Source organism: Hibiscus syriacus, unplaced genomic scaffold (assembly GCF_006381635.1).
Source record: "Hibiscus syriacus cultivar Baekdansim isolate YM2019G1 unplaced genomic scaffold, ASM638163v2 tig00110556_pilon, whole genome shotgun sequence".
In the NCBI taxonomy this organism is placed as follows: domain Eukaryota; kingdom Viridiplantae; phylum Streptophyta; class Magnoliopsida; order Malvales; family Malvaceae; genus Hibiscus; species Hibiscus syriacus.
The window spans coordinates 4,240,409-4,261,780 of record NW_024062779.1 but is presented as its reverse complement, the minus strand read 5'-3'; the positions used below and the strand labels follow the sequence as shown (position 1 = coordinate 4,261,780).

Below are 21,372 nucleotides of genomic sequence, written 5' to 3'. Positions count from 1 at the left end.
TAATTAGTTCAGAGTGAATTTTGCAAAGATTTATTATAGGATGATCTTAATAATTGAATTTGTTTCATTTGTAAACGTTAGAATTTGAAGTCTTAATTTTACTTAAAGAATATAATGTGTGATAATTTAATGTCTTATCACATTTTTATTCTAGTAGATCATAACTCAACCTAAAGACACTGTTTTAATCATCATTATTAATAACCGGATTATTCAGCACAAGAAAATGACATTCAGGCACGGGGCCAATGTTGGACCTACAAAACGAGAAAAGTAAATGAAAACACATTTCTTTGATTGGAATGGAGGCAAGTGGCAACGATGTCTGCTAATTCACTTTACCTTTCCACTCTGTTCCTATCCTTGAATGGCGGAAACAACAAAGTGGAATAATAATTAAAGCAAATGATCACCAAAATCTTCATAAATATCGTTTAATTCAGGGACAAGATTTGGTATTTTGGATTGACAAAAGCAGGAAATCAAAGTAATGTAAGATTAGTCTGTGATTAATCTTAAAATAGGAATTAGCGAAACTTGAAAGACTATCTTCTCATTTGTCAATAGGAACCAGTAAAGGTAAGCAGTCATATAAACAGATCTATGGATTATGACATGGAGATGAAGACGTTCCCGATGAACAAGAGGATACATTAAAGAAAAGAGATCAAAAGACCAAAATTCCAAAAAAAAGAAAAGAAAAAGAACATTGAACCTATTTCACTATTCAACATGATACTCTGCTTCTGCATTTATTTACAGTGTATATATATATATCCTTTAAACCATTGAACCAGCAGGACGAATTGGGTTTTAAAATGATGGAGCATACAGTGATAATATGCTAGCATCAACTTGGGGAGGTGCTGCAGAAAAATATATGCAACGAGTTTCAACATGAGACGGCATTAGAACCATAACTAATTGCTTGGAGACTTGAATCAGACATATTAGTCATCCATTTCTGAGGACCATTTGATTCCCCCGGTATATTGTATGCATACGAAGGCCATATAACATCGATGCCACATGAGTTTTTGGTGCCCATTCTCATCATCTTTTGTGTTCTCTCGAGGACTACAAGGCTAGAAAATGTGGAATAACTGTTGCCAACAAAAATATCAGCCCTCGTGCACACCTCGTAGTCGATTGCTGACTGAATCAGATATGGATGCTTCTTGTAAATCCCATCAACTTTTAATTTCTTCTTCTCGAAAGGAAGCAACCCTTTCTTCCAACCTCTCAAAATCGAAGAATCATTAAGGAGGCTATCGGCAACGGCGAGATAAACAACAGTGGGAGATTCTGAGCTGACAATGTTCCCCACTCTTCGTATTATTTCTTGCTTGCTACTGCAAATTTGGTTTATGCGTGATCGTTGCTCTAACTTCTTACAGTGAATCATCCAGTCTATTTCTATCCTCATGTGGACTGCAATGTAAGGAGCCAAGGCCATTGAAGAACTCTCTGTATCGGCATCAGAATCGCTTTGCACTGTCTCAGTTTCGCTCCTATGCTTTCTTCCTATCTGCCTAATCTTGGACACAACTTTATCTGCTTCTTTTGATATCTCATCAACCAAAACTAAGCACTCAAAGACCCTTGCGTACTCCTTAACAGGCCAATGATCATGCCAAAGAAATGGATTCTTCCCCACAATTCTAATCACCTCATGCTCATCAACATGACCTCTGCTACTTTGCTTCAATTGCTCCATGTCTCTCTCAACTGTCCACTTCCTTCCACTTCCCTTTTGGAGATCATATATTCCAGTTTGATTCTTAAGATCCGAGTAACGACCCAACTGCACGAACCCGTTACAAAGCGAATTAAACTTATCGAATTTGAAGACTTTATCGAAAGAAATAGGCTACAATCGGTCGATTTCCTTGTAGAAAAGTGAGGCACTTAAGCTAGGCATCAAAAGAGTTCGGTTGAGCATTCTAGCAGTAAGACAAGCTCTTGCAAATGCTATCTTCTGGTTATTAAGTCCCCAAACAATTTGAGGAACCTCCAAAAACTTGTCCCTACGAATCCCTTCATAATTGGAGCTCAAAAACAAAGAGTGGCTTAGAATCAAGTCCTGGTTGATCCAGTCGATCACACCATAGCCAGGGAATGAATGGAGCAAGACAGTACTGAGGAACAGAACCAGGGTGACCAGTCCAAGACATTTACGTGTAAGAAAACTCAACTGGCAGCCTAACCTTGAAAGCTTACTGTTAGAAGACATGTCCATCTGAATGCACAAGCTTACAGAACTCCCATAACCGAACTCATTCAAAAGATAACATAGGAGAATTCAACAACTTAGAACATGCCAAGCCCTGATAGCCTTGGAAATTGAAGGCATCTATAGTTGAGCAGACACCTAATACGTGTCTTTGAATTTAGAATCTGGATAATTCAGAACAGAATTTAATGTATCATTAGAATCCACTGAAGCTTGAGAAAACATGTCAAAATTGCATGCTTGAATCAAAATCGTAGCTATAAAACAAGCTCAATTCAAAAGTAAAAACTGGGATGAGAAATGCAAGCCAAGATGAAGCCCACGTTATACCATAAAATAACAGTTAAAATAAGATCGAAAACCAATGAAGCTCGTCTCTTTGCCAGTCTAACAAATTGAGCAAAAGAAACCAATGGATACTCCAAAGAAGAAGAAAAAAGATGGAATGCAAAAACCAAAGTTTTATTGAGAGAGAGACGGATGATGATGAAATTGACTAAAACTTCTTACCTTGCCTAGAAATCTGCAGAAATCAAATTACGGTGACGGAAGAATCCAGAATTCTGACGATAGAAAAAGACATCAAATTTTAATATATGTGATGATCATGCATGAGAAGGAATCCAGAAAAGATTGAACTCTCTAGAACCAAAAGTTATACCCATCGCCTTTATGACACCCAAGAACAACCTCAATGACAGCATGAACAAGCAAGTGAGATAACGTGTCCTTTTTTCAATTACTAGGGGAAAAAAGGAGAGAATGGATTAAGGAAATATAATAATAATAAACGTAGGAAAGGAAAAGAGGGTTGGACTCCAGTGGGATGATCGTAGCAAACAAACAAGGAAGTGCAGAGGAGTCGGAAACTCGGAAGGGATCAGTCTGATTTTGCAGGACGATTTGATAAATCCACTTTAACTGCCTCATCAGGACCCCACATTAAAACAACGTCACAAACCAGGGTAGGGTAAAACTTACCCAAAATATCACTATTAAATTATATATTGTTAAGAATTTAATAATATTTTATGCAATTGAAAATCTGTGTCATTACCTACATCGTTATCGTTTGAATTGTGGAGATATTTGGGTATTACTGTTATTAAAAATCTAATTATTAGTATAATTTGATACTATTTTGTGTAATTTTTACTATATTTAATAATAAAATGAACACTGCTTTAGATTGTGATTATTATCATAATAATATGGGTAGTTTAAATGGTATGCCAATTGCCAACTCACGCTTCAATGTCTAAGGTCAAAAGACGAGGGCTAGAAGGAAGGGTCGCTTTCTGATTAATGTATTGTCCATTATTCACAAGTCACAGCTCAGAGAGTTCAGTTTTGTTTCCATTATTATTAAAACATTCGTTTTTTATGAGAGAATAATATAAATCTTCTATGGTTTTTTGCTTTGTTTTGTTAATATCATCGTAAAAATTGATTTTTGAATAGGCAGAATATTTATTTTAGATATAACATCATAAAATAAAAATAATTTAATTTGAACAATATTCATATTAATTTAACATAAAATATATCAACTTAATTTATAAATTTTAATAATTTATCAGGAATACTTCGATATATAAAATAAAAATTTTAATATCTTTTAATAAATTAATGCGAATTATTTTAATATAAAAGCAAAAAATGAGAAAGAAAAAGAAAATGACATGAAAGAAAATGAAAGAATCTAAGAGGCTTGAAGAAACGAATTTAGAGATGAAAACGATGGGTGTCCTATGTGAGGGCGGATGTCCATTTTGGGATGTAGGAAGCACAGTTGATGTGTAGGGTATTTTATGGATGAGAACTGACACATCCGAATCTCGCTCATCTACATCGCTTTGGTTTGTTGAACTCTAGGTCTTTTGTGCCCTACAAAACAAAACTTGCTTACATTTGTAAGCGTTAAGTGATTCATATATTTAAGAATGAAAGTTCAAGTTTTTAATATTCTTTTTTTAATAATGGGTATGCAAATTTTTTTATGTTTTTTATTTTCTCTTAATATATTAAATTAAATTTCACATTTTTTTAAATAATAGAATGTAATTGGCTCATATGGGCTTAGTGTAACTGTTCTGCAATGCCCCAAAATTTGCATGTAGGGGTAGGGGGCCTTCGATAATGGATACCTAATTTGTGTGCAAAGTTTTCCTTCATTACTTTATATATATATATATTATTTGATAATGATTATTAATCTTAATATATCAAAAGCTGCACCTTTACCACCAACTATGTTAAAATGAAAACAATTCGAAATAAATATGCAACGAAGAAAATAACAATGTTGATTAGGCATTTTATTTCATTATTGGAATAGCAGATGATCATCTTAGGGATAGATTAATTTGGAGGAACCAACTTGGTTAGTAAGAGCGACGGATGGCTGTGACTGATAATCATCTTCATGGTCGCAGTAGCCTTCAAGAACATGGGCCTCTTGGGTTGTAAAGCCTAGTGCGTCGATCATGTTGGGCCAGCATTGATGCCTTATGGTACCAATTGCTCGCTCCAGCAGTGGGTGATTCCTCATCCAACTTCAACCGAACCAAAAGGATGTTGTCTTGGGTAGGTCCAATGGCCTTGCCTTACCCATCGAAACCATGCTCATTCCAGACACAAATGCAAAAAAGAAGACCCTGCAAGTGGAACCCATTTCTGATTGGTTATTTGGCTGCAAATAGGCTGTGAATTTGTTGTGGTTTATATAGGGATGGCAACATTGATGATGGAGAAGTCAGGAATCCGCATTATTTGGAAGAAGCTCATCGGTTTTGCTTCATCAATTTCATTTCCACTACATTGCAATAAGCTATCCTTTTGGTTTAACTAACATTTACAAAAATTTTATCTGTCAAGACAAAGTTTGCTTTTTTCTATCTTCGTGTTCTTGCTGTTAGGAAACTGAATTGAACTGTGGATGGTTCTTCAGGCATCCAGAAACTGGCCACTACCTTTTGGTTCTGCCATTGTATTATTCGCCTGGAAAACCTGTCATGGCCATTTCCCCCCACTACAAGACACCGCCACCAACTCATTATGTTGTGATTTGAGTATTCATTTTAATATAATTTTTTATTATCATTTTTGACCTGATAAATTTAAATTTGAATAACTAATATATATATTTCTTTTATTTTGAACTAACAAAATCTTTTTGTTATGAAATCAAAATCAGAATCTATAAAAAGCCTAAATTTGATCATGATATAAGTTCCAAATTCAACATCAATGCTAATGCTAAATTTATCACCAGTAGTTGGATGCTTATGAGCCAACATGAAATCATCATTTTGTCAGACCAAAATCCAAATTCCCAAAAAAGAAAAACAAGTTTCAAGCGTTCACCATTTTTTAATCTCATTCTCATCCCCCCCCCCCCAAGTTTTCAAGGATAAACTAAGACACCAATAATTTCATCTTCCAATCCCATCACCTCCAAGTATCCAGAGATCCACTTCCTTTGATTTTACGTTATTTGATTTTCTTTCATTTATTGAGTTTGTTGGAGTTGGAGATTACTTCTCCCACATTGATCAAATTTTAAGGTAGGTGCCATATTTATTTTTCTTGGCATCCAAATGATAATATGAATTGATTTCCCTTCCTTTTTACCTTATGATTTTGGCATTCATTGAAAAGCTAGCTTTTGGTTCTCATGGTCATTTCTTTTTTGCATTGATTTGCTTTTGTGTTTGAACTCATCCCTTTTCTGGGTCTATGGCATTGCACTGACTGGCCTTAGTCTTTCCTCAAGAACCATTTTTTTTTCTGTCCCCTGGTTTGAGTTTTCTGTTTCAAAAATTTGTTTTCCTTTTCCCCTTCAAACACCCACCTGCTTTTTCTTTTAATTTCACGGTTGCTTCTTCAAATATGTTGAGCATTGCTTATGGTAACCACATTTATCCCTCAGCCTCTTTGCTTCTATAATATTACCTTTGATTTTGGCTTATGTTACTTTTCATGCCAATTTTCTTCATGTGCTTTTCATACGGGTTTAAATGTAATGCCTTTTCCATTTTATTTATATTTGCTTTTCTGAAATGAAAATGTTTGTTTGTTTGATGGAATTGGAGTTGTCTTTAGATGGAGAAAATTTTATATCTGATATTTCTTGGATGAGGATGGTTATTGGTATCTTTTTTGAATATTTATCTCCTTTTAGTTTTTGCTTTTATGGACCATATGGTTGGTACCCTTTATTCTAAAATTGGCATGATTGAAGAATTTCCTCTTTTTTCTTCTCCTCCTGACTGCCATTATTTGTATTTGTGAGAGAATTGATGAATGGAGGAGGGACAAAACTCGGAGAAGGTAGCCTTTCTGCTAAGTTGATTTTGAGATTGTAATATGGAAGCATTGACTAAACAGACAACCATGACACTAGTCTTACAAAACTCAGGCTCACATGTTGGTTAAGAATTAATTATTGGCTGATCCTTTCATTCCTTATACTTCCATCTTCTGTGGTATTCTTGCTTGCAAAGTGGTATGCTGACTTGTTCCCCTATTGAAGGATGTACCCATTAATGAGGCTTGCAGGAATAAGTTTCACATATTTCATATTAATTTGTGTCTATTCTGATTTTGTCGCATGGTTGCTTTTCCCTTCAACTCCTTTATTGAACTTACGTTTGCATAGGTCTATGATCTGACCGACTTAATCAACAGCTTTTACATCAAAACTTACCCTACTCTTACTAAAATTCAAAAAGTAGATTGGAACAATCGGTTAGTGTAGTGCATGCTCTTTTCTTTTCTTTTTGCTTCTGTAATCATGCTCATTCTCTCATTGGTTACTAAGATATTTTTGGCAGAGGCATCTCTACGACTCATGCCATTTTCGTTTCTACTTTGTCATTGTACTTCGTTTTCTGGTCAGACCCCTTTTCCGACCCACGGCTTTCGGGTCTTATCGTCTTCAGAAGCTCAACACTCTCTACTTTTGGGCTAGGGGTAAGTTTTAACGTTCTTATGATCTTGAAGTGGTTCAACCATGTATCTGTGGATAACTTATTTTGGTGTAAACATTTGTTATATTTTACAGGTTTCTCTTGGATACTTCTCTTCGGATCTTTCTACGACTTTATGGCAATATCCCGCTTTAGGTGGAATAGACTGTGGAAGTGTATTCTGTACAAGGAAAACACTCTGGCACACATTTCATTCATTTTTCTAACTCCTTACTGTTGTAAGCAACAATAATATTAGTAACAGTTCAACTTTTGCTACTGCAAAATGTATCTTTAAGTAGTCAGTTGTTTCCTTACACCATTCAACTTATGATAAACTCATTTGGTTCATAAATAAATTGCAACAGAAAGTATGTGAGCATATGGTCGTTATGCTTCTAGGTTTCAGTTCAATTAATCTTCATAAAACTGGTAACCATATGTTCACGGGGAATGATTAAAGAGGTACTATCATCTAACTACAGGTTATCCATCACATCCTTACTGGAATCGCAGTGGCATATTCGATGTTTACCGGAGAAGCTCAGCTGTATACATACATGGTTCTTATATCCGAGGTGACAACCCCAGAGATCCATTTGAGATGGTAGGTTGTACAAGATTATGTCTGTGTGCAGAAAATTCGATCGAAAATCATCTAATGATTTCTGTGATTGAAGGTACCTTGATACAGCTGGTATGAAGCAGTCCACTGCTTATCTCATTAATGGTATCGTCATCTTTATTTTTAGGAAAATAGAAGGGAATAAGTTGAATGGATTATTGGACATAGATGGCCATCAAAAGCTTTTTTACGGGTGTTTCATATCATTTCTAGCAAAGACAGCAGAAGTTTCTTTTTTTTTTTTAATTTTCAATAAGGTCCCCAAACTTTTAACCTAAGCTGAAGTAAGTTACTGGTCGCAGATTGCGAGAGTTATGTTGTTTGGCTACATGTTCTACCATGTGTACTTGCATTATGATGAGGTACTTTCACCTCCCTTAGTTTTTAGATTTAATTGTATACTTTTGTGTCCTCATCTACTTTGCTGCATTAAATAATACTTTCCGAGTAATTGGTTTTTGCCAATATTTGAATGTTGCTAAGAATAGTTTAAAGAGAAAAATGCATTAAAACTAAACAATTAAAATCGCTCGAATTCTTCATTTTTCTTGAAGTACACATGTTCAGTCATGGATACATAAAAAAAGCTTTATATTAGACTAAACATATCAGCTTTATCTTAGACTGAACATATCGATAGATAGACTCAGTAGGTGATGAAGATGCATACCTTTGGCTTCGTCTTGGTTTTCGGCGTGCCATCTGCGTTAGGCATCTTGAACATGATGTGGTTTGGGAAGATTATTAAAGGTTTGGTGAAGACTTTAGCAAAGAGGCAATCACGGACAAAGGAAGTAGACGGTGGTAATTTATATTCAATTATTGTTCTGCCTGGGATTTTAGTATTTTCCCCACTTGTGCAATGTATAAAGATAGACAAAAAGGTAAAAAAAAATCTGAGAACAAGGAACTTGAGTTTGATATGATTTTTGGTGTCAGAGATGTAACTTTTGGCACTCAAGACCAATCCTAACTTGTCATTCATTTAGTTCAAATATATGCTGTTCCAGCACTAAATTTTTTAATCCATGCCTACATCATAATTGAGACTATCACGCCCCAATTTAGGGCTAAAATTTTAATAAATTTTTAAAGTATCGAATATAAGTTGTATCAAGGGAGAAATTTAGGATTAAATTGTAAAATTTTAAAGTTGATAGACTGTTTTAAGAAGTTACAGAAAATTAAAGAATTTGAACCTGAATTTACTCATTTTTATTACCCAGTGAAAAATCCCCTGAGCAATTTGATTCCCCCTAAATTAAAATCAAATCCTTAAATCCCAAATTATTCATTTCCCCCACCGACCCTCTTTACCGGTCAAATTCATCACCGTCTGGCCACCCCAGCTCGAGCCACCACTACCAAAAGACTCATCGTCGATCGGTGATCAAAACCCGACCCCTACTCCGCCATAAATCGCCACCATTCGCAGTGTAGGAGCAGAGAAAAGCCCGTCGAAAAACCCTGTCGCCGGGTGAATCTTTGACGATTTCGACAAGCTCCGGCGTTGTCTTGCCTCACCGCCACCTCCACTGCTTTCACCGATGTCGTGCGAGCAAAATCTGAGCGAGTTCACTGCCCAACCGTTGCCCGTTCACCGTCCGCCGTGTAATTGGACCCGAAACTACCTCCGTTGTCGTTGCACAAGCCGCCATGCGCCGGCGGTACGTGTGGAGCTTGTTTTGGTATGGAAAATTTTCCAGAACTGGGTCGAGCCGTCTGGTCTGATCCAGTCACTGAGTCAACTTGGCTTAGTCAACCAGTTGACCGGCCATTGACTTTTTTCGGATACACCTATTCTGATGTTTTTCAACGTCCCAAGTTTGTTTCGCCAAATTCAAGCCCAGAATTATTGGATATTGAATTAAATTTCGAGGACGATTAATGGTCGATCGATATGGCACGGAAACCAAGGTAATACTCTACTACCTTTTGTATGTTTTTTGGAACTTACTAATAAATGATAAATGCATGAATGTAAAATATTGGTCCATAGTTAACTACCTTTGGACTCATACGAAAATATGATTAAAGACGGAACATTGTATAAGACTCTAACAGCTCGAAAAGGAAATTGGTAAACTGATCAAAAACAAATCTCAGTTCAACGTTTTAATCAATAAATTAATCAATCTTAGAATGCGTAAATTCTAATTAATCTCGTCAGAGAATAAATGTTGAAAATATTTGGATAAGAAATTACCAAAATACTACTATGGGTAAAATTACGAAAGTACCATTGTACTGGAAAAATGACCAAGACTTCACCAGATGGTGAAAAAATAACTTTGAAATGACATACTTGACTAATGATAAGAAAAAATTGCATATAATTGAATTGAGAGGAATTACTGAAATGTCCTTGAACTTCGTAATAACTATAATAACCTCTATTGATAAAATGAATTAGAATACTTTCGAGCCTAAGTTATCCGAAGTAATGCCACTGACATAATTGAATGAAATGATGATAATACCCTTAAAGTGTAAGAAAAATAATAGGGATGACTATGATATTGGAGACAACCTGAGAACTTATATTATGATCCATTGGAATCTTGGAATCACCGATTAAACTCCTAATTTATTTGGAATGTCCCTGAAGTATAATACAATTCGACAAGCCCTGGAATAACTAATACCCTCAGCTCTGAAATGAACCAATCAATCTCGTATAAAATGACTATATATTATGACCAAGTTGAACGGAATGTGAGTACAGTATGTATTTGAATTTCGAAAATGACCGAATAACTCAGGAAACTCCTAAGCGACCGGATAAACTTGAATACTAATTGAATTAAGTATTCCGATAACCTTGAATTCAGTGAATAACATGGATAAGTCTGGAAACACTGATGATCTTATATGTTGTACCGTCCATAAAGGTTTTGAACCCCAGATCAAGCATGTGGACATTTCCTAATAACGTTGCAATGCCGAATTGGAATAAAGACCATTGGAATACATGTTTTTCTCTCTAAGATCCATTCCGCGATGATTCTGAAGATGATAAATTTGACAAGAATTGTCTATATTAAAAGTGAATACTCTGAAAGTGCAACGATTTGACCGGTTGGCAGGTATCATTGATGGGACTTGTACAGTTCGAGTTAACTCGATATTCCGATAGATCGACACAAATTGTAATGCCCTGAATCTTCGTTTCTCCCTTATCAGCTCAAATCACTCAGAGTTTTCCAAGAACCTAATGCCCAAAATGCCTCTGATTTCCTGAATAATGGAATCACTCTGGTCATATATGAAAACACTGTAACTTAGATGCAAAGGATTATGATTAGCTTTTTGATTTCATAGTGCCTCCGAAAGACATTCGAATACTATATGATCCTGATAAATCGCGTTCTGAATAACTAATGATCCCGTCAAATAATGAACTCTTCCGATAGTGATTCTAACTTCCAACATTTTATCGATATACTGAAGATTCATGTTTCCCCTGTTCGATAAGGTTATCATGTACCTCCGAATAATATCTAGAACCTTTAGTGTGTTCCTAGACCACACAAAAGTTTTCTCTTATTCTGTTATGATCTCTTATCACTACTCTAATTTCTGATATCTCTGTTTACTAACTGAATTATTTTTATATTGGGTACTCTGGAATCTGGTATGAAGACTCTGGCAGGTTCAATCGTTGTTGGTAATTCCATGTATAGGTTCAGCATCGACTGGTAATTCCTTATCTCTGGCAGGTTTAGTCGCTGCTGGTAATTCCTTGAATAGGTTCAGCACTGACTGATAATTCTTTATAGGCCTAAGACGACCCTTGAGTAGGCTCTGCGGCCCCGATAAACTTTCTTGGGTAGGCTCTCAGGCCCTAAGGTACTCCCTTAAGTTATACAGTTCTGGGGAGCTGCATATGGCATTCGGTTGGAGGGATTACTATGTTTTTTTTTAAATATGTCTTAAACCGCTACTATTTTAAAATATATATGTACCTTTTCACTGGTTTTATGGGAACACACTAGATAACTTATTCTAATCTCCTGAATCCAGTCATCTAAAACATTTCATCTGAACTGAAAGCTTGCGGTCTTTTACTATATGAAATATCAATGGGACCTCAGCTCAACATAAAAGTCTGTAGATGTCTGAATCTATAAGGAAACATATGTTTATCTGTTATTTTCATGCTCTTCAGCATCATCTGGTAGTAATGTATTACTGAAAGCTCACTCTGTTACTCACATTTTCAGGTTAAAAGGATTGATTTAGTGCAACTATCGACATCAAAAAGGGAGTTCCACCGACGTTGCTTGCGGAGTACGATGCATATGTTTAGGGGACATGTAGGTTGCATTTTGTTTTTATATCTGAGTCTGAAATCTATTTTATTTTTTAATATTGTTAAATTTTACTGATATGTTTATAAATTGTTTTATGATTTTACACATTTTAACAAAAATTTTAAATTTTCTGAAATTTTTACGGTGGATCGCTCCAGTGGCCACTAAATATAAAACCCACAGACCAATACGGGTAGCCTGATCCAATCCGAGGTTTCACATTATGGCCACCAATTCGATCGGTTAAACCAATCTGATGAAAAGATGGTATATTTAATATCTATTCATATGTTATGTGATTCGGGTTTAAGCTCAACCTAAAATCTGATCTATTTTTTTAGATATATATATATCTAGCCTGACATAAATATAAGTAAACATATATAATTCTTAATATTATTTTATTAAATAAGGATCTAATTGAAGAAAAATGGAGAGAAAATGGTGTTATTTATCCCTACGTACATAAAATATAGTAATTATACTATTATCTCGAATGGAGATTTTTCTCCCTAAACTTAAATTTGATCTAACTTAAATATGAATTTTGAAGGGGGAAAAATGACAACCCTACAAGACCGGCCGATTCAAATAAGAATCCATTAGGTTTGGGTCAAATTATTGTCCCTAGTTAGGCGAAATTGGTTCATTAGGCCAAGTGGCAAAATAAATTAGTTCATTAAGCCACTTAGAAATTTATTTTGGTATATATGTCAAATGCTACAGTGAACTGTAAACTCGTCCTCTAGGCGTGACAAGTTTGCCCAAATAATAATTTTAAATGGACACAGGTAAGTGGGCCTTGTGGGGTATAATATTTTAATATTTTTACGAACTCGTCAAATCAACGTGACGAGTCTGTCTAAAATAATATTTTTATTTTTTTGAAAATTAAGTAATTAGTATTTATTTATAATAATTTAAAAAATAATAAAACTCATTATGTCAATGTGACCAGTTCTATTGGAATTTAAAATCAACCCATCATTTATAGCAATTGGGTAATGAGCAAGTTTTAAAAAATTTAAAAAATATAGATGTTGAAACTCGTCACATCAACGTGACAAGTTAAGTAGAATTTCATTTAAGCAAATTATTTTTAAAAATAATTTATTATAAATTAATTTATTGTAAATTAATAATAAAATCTTTTTAAATTAATACAATCATTACAAATAAAATAAAAAATTACTTATATTTCCTTGATTCTTGATGATGCAGATGAGTGGTTGAATAATAATAGTGTGGGGTTCGTTGATATCTTTGTGGTCGGCTGCCTTGAATATTGATCGTCTTCATCTTCGTTCACTTCTTCTTCAAGAGTAGGTGTATTGAACATCACCCTACTTTGATTTCTACCTTCTAATGATAGTGATGGAGTATTTAAGATATTTGACGCCATTATTGACATCATTGACTCGAATTGCCTACCAAAATCAGTATTTCGTTGACCATATAGAATATGATCTCATTCACCCCTAAGTTCTGTCAAAGATGGTTGAGAGCCTTACATTGCATCCTATGAATCTCCAACCCAATTCGATCACCTCTCCATTGAAACATGATATGGAGGATAAAAATCATAACTGGTTTGAGATGCAAAATATTATGCAGAAGCAGAACCAGAAGAAGATGTTGTTGTTGATGATTTCTTGCCCTTTAAGTATTTTGCCTTCATTTCTTCCATTCGGCCTTATCTGTCATATATCGTTTCCCGTTTGCTTTATAATTTCGGGGGTAGGGAAATATTTCAAAATCAAGATCAACAACCATAATCTCGAAACGCATAGGCACAAATAAATGTCATTCATTCCATTGTTGAATGTATACAACATGCTTGCTCGACCAATTCTCTATATGTTTCCCATGTGTATCAGTTTTATAAAGCTCGTTCATCTTAAATATTTGCATAAGAATTGACATATGGGACGCAAACCGGCGCAACACTCTATTTGCGACATTTATCTCAACAATCCCAAAATGAATCAAAGACGTTACGACACACCAAAACTCCAAGCTTTCAAAAAATCACACTGGCATTAATCAGTGGATCTCCTGCTCACAATACAAAATCCAACAAAATTGTAAACAATTAAATTATAAAAATTAAAAGAATTACTAAAATAATATTTATCGCAATATCGACTGACGATATTAATCCTCATTCGTATATCAATTTTTGTTGTGCCCAAAAATTTTATCTCAATAATTTTATGTTTCATCTAAAAAATATAATAAATAAAAATTTAAAAATAAGGATAAAAAATAAGTTTAAGAATTTAGTAAAAAAATAAAGTTAAAAATTACCTTCTAGTTAGAGGAAACTCAACTGGGGCTGATGTAATTGGCGTAAAAAGAGGAACATATGCCCAAGACTATAGCAAGACTAAACAATCCGATACATCGACTTTTTGACCCCTTTCAACAATTATAGCCTTGCAAAATTCCTGGAATAAAAATGTCAAAATTGCTAAGCCCCAACTAGTGTTACGACACTCAGTGAAATTATTCAATATCGAAAATATACTTAGTGTGCGTCAAATTCTTGGATTTATCCGGTAACAATATCCTGGAGATCAATTGGAGAAGATACAACTAGGCTGCAAATTTGACCTTATCCTCGGTAGATTCTTCATCCACTTGAAATTCGACCTCCAACCATGTCATCTGTATTCACATTTCGTCTACAACATCTAGTGGTGGCCTCTTTCCAAAAACTTGCTCAATAATATCGAATCAGTTGTAAGTATTTTGCCTCACCAGTGTCACACCATTTATCAGACTCCAACGTAATCATCACTTCACCACTCGAAAAATGAAAAGTATGTGTTTCGGGCCTCCAACGTTCAATCAAAGACTAAAATCAGTGCTGGGTTCGCCTTAAAACCATGAAGAAATGTGGCTAGATACAACCCGAATTGTTGTTGATATATAAAAGTATGCTTATGTGGATCTTTAAGTGTCATTCCTCGCTGACGAATATTTTTCTTCTTTCTACAATATCAGTTTTAACCAATTGATCAAAATTTTAAAACCATAAATTAATAATTTGAATTATTAAATATATAATAAAGTTTTTTATCGGAGTGTTTTCAAGCGGGGGGAAATATTAACAACATCAAGGCATAATATTTTATCTCGGCTAGACATTTTAACAGGAATTCTTAAAAAATAATTTTTTTCTCAAGTAAATTTTTTCTTCTTAACAGTTTACAATAAAAACCCTAAATCGTAAACTCATATTTATAACCCTAAACCCAACGACTATAAACAATTAGTGTTTTCAAAAATCCCATAGAGCTCCGCACCATGACATGATGAGTTCTTTGCCTCTTCTCGTTACCCAACGGCTATAAACGACTAGTTAATTTTAAATTCCAATAGAACTCGTCATGTCAACGTTATGAGATCTTTTATTTTTTAAATATTATTACATATTAAATTTTAATTACTTAATTTTAAAATAATAAAAATATTATTTTATTGAGACTTATCACGTCGATATGATAAATTATCAAAAAAAAAATATTAAACCCCACAGGGCCTATTCACCTAAGTTCATTTAAAAATATTTTTTTAATCACATTAACATTGACAGGACGAATTTGTCTTTCACTAAAGCATTTTTTGTAGATACCTAAATAAAATTTTAGGTGGCCTAATGGATCAATTTATTATAGCGCCTGGCCCAATGGGCCAATTTTGCCTCTCTATCATGCATTTAATTAATTAGTAGGAAATTTTAGGCTTTAGCATGTTTAAGTCTCTGCAACTCCTAAAGCATGACTTCCAAACACGAACAACCAATCAATCTTGGGAGACACGTCTTCGATGGATCCCTCTGTCTGGGAATTCTGTGCTGACGCTCTCACCAAATTGGCTCCTCCAAATTGGCATCAGTGAACGGATCGAGACCGACGCTAGTAGCCCTGAACTGCTGCCAATCTTAGTTGCTTAGTTCTCTGTTCTTCCTTTCAATTCAAAGAAGAAAAAAACAGCAGCAGACGTTACAGTATCTTTCACTAAACGCAAAACTGAACGAGCTAAAAACCCACCGCAGTGAGCTCCAACAATCCCTTCATGCATACGGAGTAGAGAATTTAGTTTATCAAGCAAATACAGACTGTTGATAATTATCTCAGGCTTATAATCGAGCAACCATGTCAACGGATTGTAATCAAGCAGCCATAACATGTTGTGACTGAATAGGGAAGCTAAATATAACCATACTGAACTTCAATTACAAGAATAATCAATCTCCAACACAATCAACGGGTTGATATCATCGTGTCTAGACAACATGCATGTACAACTCTAAATGAATCATACATAAAAACAAGTATGGACGAAAAAACTTTGATTGCAGAGAGCATTATATGAGCTACTTAAATGATACAGAAAGGAAACAGCATATGCCTAAGAGCAACAAATTGCACTTGCATTTCGTTCTGCAGTCCTATCCATGAGAACCATTCCAGCATGATTTTGTGCTGGCTGCACTCGAGGTAATCTTTTGGCTGCATGAAATAAAATCAGTCAAGTGGCAGTTCATACAAGAAATACTGCGTTCTTATTGGAAACTTAAGAAAGCAACAAAGGAAACACCTATTTCATAGAAAATCTCATTAACATTGGATGCCGTCTTTGCAGAAGTTTCCTTGAAGAAAAGACCAATTTCCTGAGCATAAATTTGTGCTTCCTGGGTTACCAAGGAGAATAACAAGACAAACTGATAAGCATGAATGTTGAAGTCAAAACAGAACAAACTGAAACATGAATGTATTTGGCCTTTTACCATCTCTAAGAGAGAGTTCTCATGAAATTCCAAAAAATCAAAATTATAATAATCCTAGAAGCCATTCTAGGCTCACAATGATGCTCAGAATTACTGATTAACAGATATATTATAATGTTTAGATTTTAAGGTAAAAGTGAAGTAAACTGCTAACATACCTCTGCTGTCACCTTCCTCGCATCAAGTAAATCATCTTTGTTCCCAGCAAGTGCCATTACCATATTAGAATTGCCTTCAGGGATAAAGGGACACAAAAAGAAGAAATTCAAAAAAAATCAAAAAATAAAATTCTATATCCATGGAACTTAAACATGTTATGAGTATAAAAAATAAGAGAATAAACAATATTCATTGTCTTCAAGAAACAGAAAATGATACCTTGTGCTTGAAGTTCTTGGACCCATTTTTTGGCTCTCTCAAATGATGCCTACAAGATGAGAAAAATGCCATTACAATGTAGGGAACTATACGTCACCTACATCACTACTGATATCCAATAAAAGGAAATATTCAACAAGTAATCTTGACAGAGCCATCAACCAAACAACCTAAGTAAAACTCTGTGTTGCAAAGACCATGAAAATAGATTCATATAAAGTTTTCCTTCAGATCAGAAATGTAATTGGAATTTATTTAATCAAGTACGACCTTGATTAAGTGCTCCCAAAGTTTTAATGTTTCATCGTCCATCATCCAGTGTCAAAATTAATCCAAGAGGCAGTTAATTGTTAAATGACCAAAACAAATAGTGAAGACATTGGTTAACCATCATAAACTTACTTGATTTGTTATATCATACACAATGATCGCAGCCGCAGCTCCTCTGTAATACATTGGTGCCAAGCTAGTGGTACCTCTCTTGACCAGCTGTATCCCAAATTTCGAACTTTACAGTTGCATCATTCACAGCCAACGTCTGGGAGAAAAAAGCAGCACCAATGGTTGATTCCCACATCATTATAACACAAGTCAAGCTATATTCAGAAATGAATATCTAATCAATAAGGTTCTAACTCGCATAAACCAATAGCAGCTCCCAACCTGAAATTCAACAAATTTCCCTTTAACGAAGCGCAACACTATAGACTTTCCATCTCCAACATCCTCAAGTAGAACCTGAAGAATATAATATGCATTAATAGATAATACATGCATGATACAAAAACAACAACAGCACTTCAAAGTTCAAAGTAAAGGCACTCGGATTCTAGACACATTTGGATGCATCATCGCAGATAAAAACAGAAATAATTTACATTATACATGCATATAGAAGCCAATGAGATGTAGTAGCAGATTTTCATGTCAACATAATATACACAACCTGAAAAACAGTAAATCCTAAAGAATTAGCCAATAATAAGCATATCCGCAAAAGTCAGACAAACATTGTAGAATTAAGACGACTAGTACTAAGTTTTGGTGCTTGCTAAACTAAACCAATCTAAATCAGATGCATAAATAGAGATCAAAATGGGAAAAAAAGAACCTTATAAGGGATTTGATCGGCTCTGAATCTACCAGAATCAAAACATTATTGTGCAAAAATACTAGAATCGAGAATAAAAAAACAAGCATTACCCACACAATTAATCAAGACCCAGATTAGAATTGAGCATCTAAAAAAGGCCGAGAGCACGACACACTAGAAATATCTAAAAGAAAAATATTATTGGAAGCAAAAGGATGGGTTAAAAGACAGTAAACTGACTAATTTAGCATTGATGTTCTTGTTTCTGGTGGTGGCCAAGAGATTCTTTCAAATCAGATTTATGTTCCGATCAAAAACAGAAGAGGAAAATTGTATAAAGAACTGGCTGCAAAAAGCTTAAGGATAAAGGCAAAGGGAAGGATCCTCCTTAAGCCTCAACCCTCGAAATCAAATCAAACACTCTTTAATTTGTCAAAGCTTGAGAATAACTCTTCAATCCCGATTCCCAAACTCGAAATCGATAGCTAAATTTAATTTTCTTTCCTTCCTAATTATATTGATTTTTACTTGTACCGTAATTTATACTCCTTTGTTGTTGTTTTCTTAACCTGTCCTTTTCTTGCTTTTGCTTTTAGATGGTGCACTAGGCACCGATTTAAGTCGTGAATTAATTTATATTGCGGATTTTTTGTATTTTACAAAGGATGATGTGTTTTTTCTCGAATATTCCAGGATTTTAACAATTATTTTTGGTTTTTTAAAAATAAATTAAATAACAGTAATAATAAAGGTAAATTACACGTGTGACCACTAAACTATTAACCTATTTTCATTTTGACCATCAATGTTTCAATTTGATCGATCAGACCACCCAACTACTTGAATTCTTCAATCAAGCCACTGTCCGTTTATTTTCAATGGAGATGATTATGTCAGTTAATAAAGTTGGCATAATTTTATATTTAATCCTTAATATTTATGCATTGTATCAATTTAGTCACTATTAATTATATATTTACCCATTTCAGTTGTGGATTATTATATGGATTGAATTTTGAACCCAAAGGTTCAACAGCTAAGGCCTTTTCAATTCGTTAAATTTGTCCAAACTAATAATTTGGGCTCAAAGGGTTCTCGAGGCCTATCCATGTAACTCAACCAAGAAATGATAATTGGATTATCTAGATTTGGGTTTTAAGCAAGCGCCTGTAACACCTGAAAGTTCCCACAAGCCATGACAAACCCTACACCAAAAATATGCCACCGGTAAAGATTTCCTCAGTAGTCATGAACCTCTCGAAAGGAAAAAAACACTTGTTGTCCAAACAACAATCTTTCTTTGCCTTAACAGGTTTAGTAAAGGTTGACTTGCCTTAATTATACGTGACAAGTGTGATTTTTCTTGTTCAAAAAGCATACGAAGGTGTAATAAGTCAGTTTTCTGCCACTCTCTTCGATGGGTTTGCTTTGTGACAACATGTATGATTTTCCTTGTTGGCCATGCTTATGTTTTTTATGTACCAACCAGGGTAAGGCAATAAAGGTTGAAGAGGGCCCACATGGTTTTAGTATTTTCATATGAAGGAACTTCTTGGAGATGTCCTACATTATCTTTTCCTTAATCCAACCAAAAAAACAAAGAGAAAGGAGACACTTCGATGGAATTGTGGCCCATTGCACGTCCCAAGTGCCAATAAAAGTATGTACAAAAAAAATCCCAGGAAATATGACCAAAAGAAAAAAAATCAACCAAAACATACTTTGCTTCAATAAAAAAAAATAGAACCATGATGGGTTATTGTACTAAATTAAAATCTTTTATTTTTCATAAAAAATATAAATATAAATATAAAAATAAAAATTTTAATCATTTATTTAAAAGTTATTTTTAGTATAAGTTCATATAAAATTAATCAATTTTATACAATATAACTGTATTATTTCCGTTCAAAGTTTTATTTTAAGCCCACTAAGTAATATATTAAGTCAAACACGTACTCCCATTATAAAATAGACCCTTACTTCACTTCCCTCCCTTCTTTGCAAGCTCCGATTAAAGAAACGGAAAATAATATACATATAATTTTATAATATTTTAACGTGATTATAAGATAAATTATGTTTAGATTTTTTTTTAGCTATCAACAATGCACACACACTCAGACCTTGAATCCAAGACTTTTAAGGAGAACAACACTCTCATTAACTACTATGTCATTTGATGGGTTTGAAAATATATATATATATATAATTAACATCAAGGGTAGACTACATATTTAGTACCTAAGCTATCAATTTTATTTTTTTTAGTATGAAACTTAATGAAGTAAAAAGTAAATATTAGGTATGATTTTAAAACAAGTTTAACTATTTAAATGAAACAAAATTGATACTTTAGACCCTAAATGTATAATTTATCTAATATCAAAGTTGTAGCTCAAAAAAGAGTGGTTAGGGTCGATCCAAAACAATGATTAAAGAGAGTCCCAATTTGTTCCCTTTACCGCGCAAAAAAGTTAAAACTGCCCTATATATATAAAGTTAAAACTGCCCTATATATATATATATATATATATATATATATATATGCTCTCTAACATTTCCCTTTGCATCATAAATACCACCGGAAATTAATTATATATGTTGATATAGTGACATGCATATATTGTGGATTATTAAATGAAAACCCTCATTTATTATTTTTATTGTAAAAACAGTTTTCATACTGTATTAATTGAAAAAAATACCTTTTAAATTGTCCACGTAGGATGATCTCGCGTTCTGTGAAAAGTGAGGTTAGATTTCGTGTTTAGCGAGTTTCATGTATTTATTGTGCTCTTTATGCAAAAATTAAATGAAATTATTTGAAAAGTTAATGAGTCTCGCTTTTTGTATAACACAAGGTCTAACATTGCTTTTTATAGAACGTGAGGGGTATTTTCTCAATTAATATTGTTTAGGGTTGTTTTTCTAATAAAACAATGAATGGGGTTTTTTATTTAAT

At 34.1% G+C, this 21,372-nt stretch overlaps 1 long non-coding RNA gene and 2 pseudogenes across 2 annotated transcripts; 1 reads left to right on the top strand and 2 right to left on the bottom strand.

The window, feature by feature from the left end:
- Positions 1-755: 755 nt before the first annotated feature.
- Positions 756-2,278, bottom strand: LOC120131646 (annotated as a pseudogene).
- A 4,657-nt stretch (positions 2,279-6,935) lies between these two features.
- Positions 6,936-7,952, top strand: LOC120131647. 2 transcript variants are annotated; one of them, XR_005516937.1, is made up of 6 exons: positions 6,936-6,982; positions 7,069-7,207; positions 7,299-7,377; positions 7,576-7,578; positions 7,689-7,810; positions 7,884-7,952. It is a non-coding gene; the product is annotated as an uncharacterized LOC120131647 (long non-coding RNA). The 2 variants fall into 2 exon arrangements; XR_005516938.1 differs by having other exon boundaries at positions 6,942-6,986.
- Positions 7,953-16,341: 8,389 nt separating this feature from the next.
- On the bottom strand, positions 16,342-19,604 carry LOC120131880 (annotated as a pseudogene).
- Between the last annotated feature and the right edge of the window lie 1,768 nt (positions 19,605-21,372).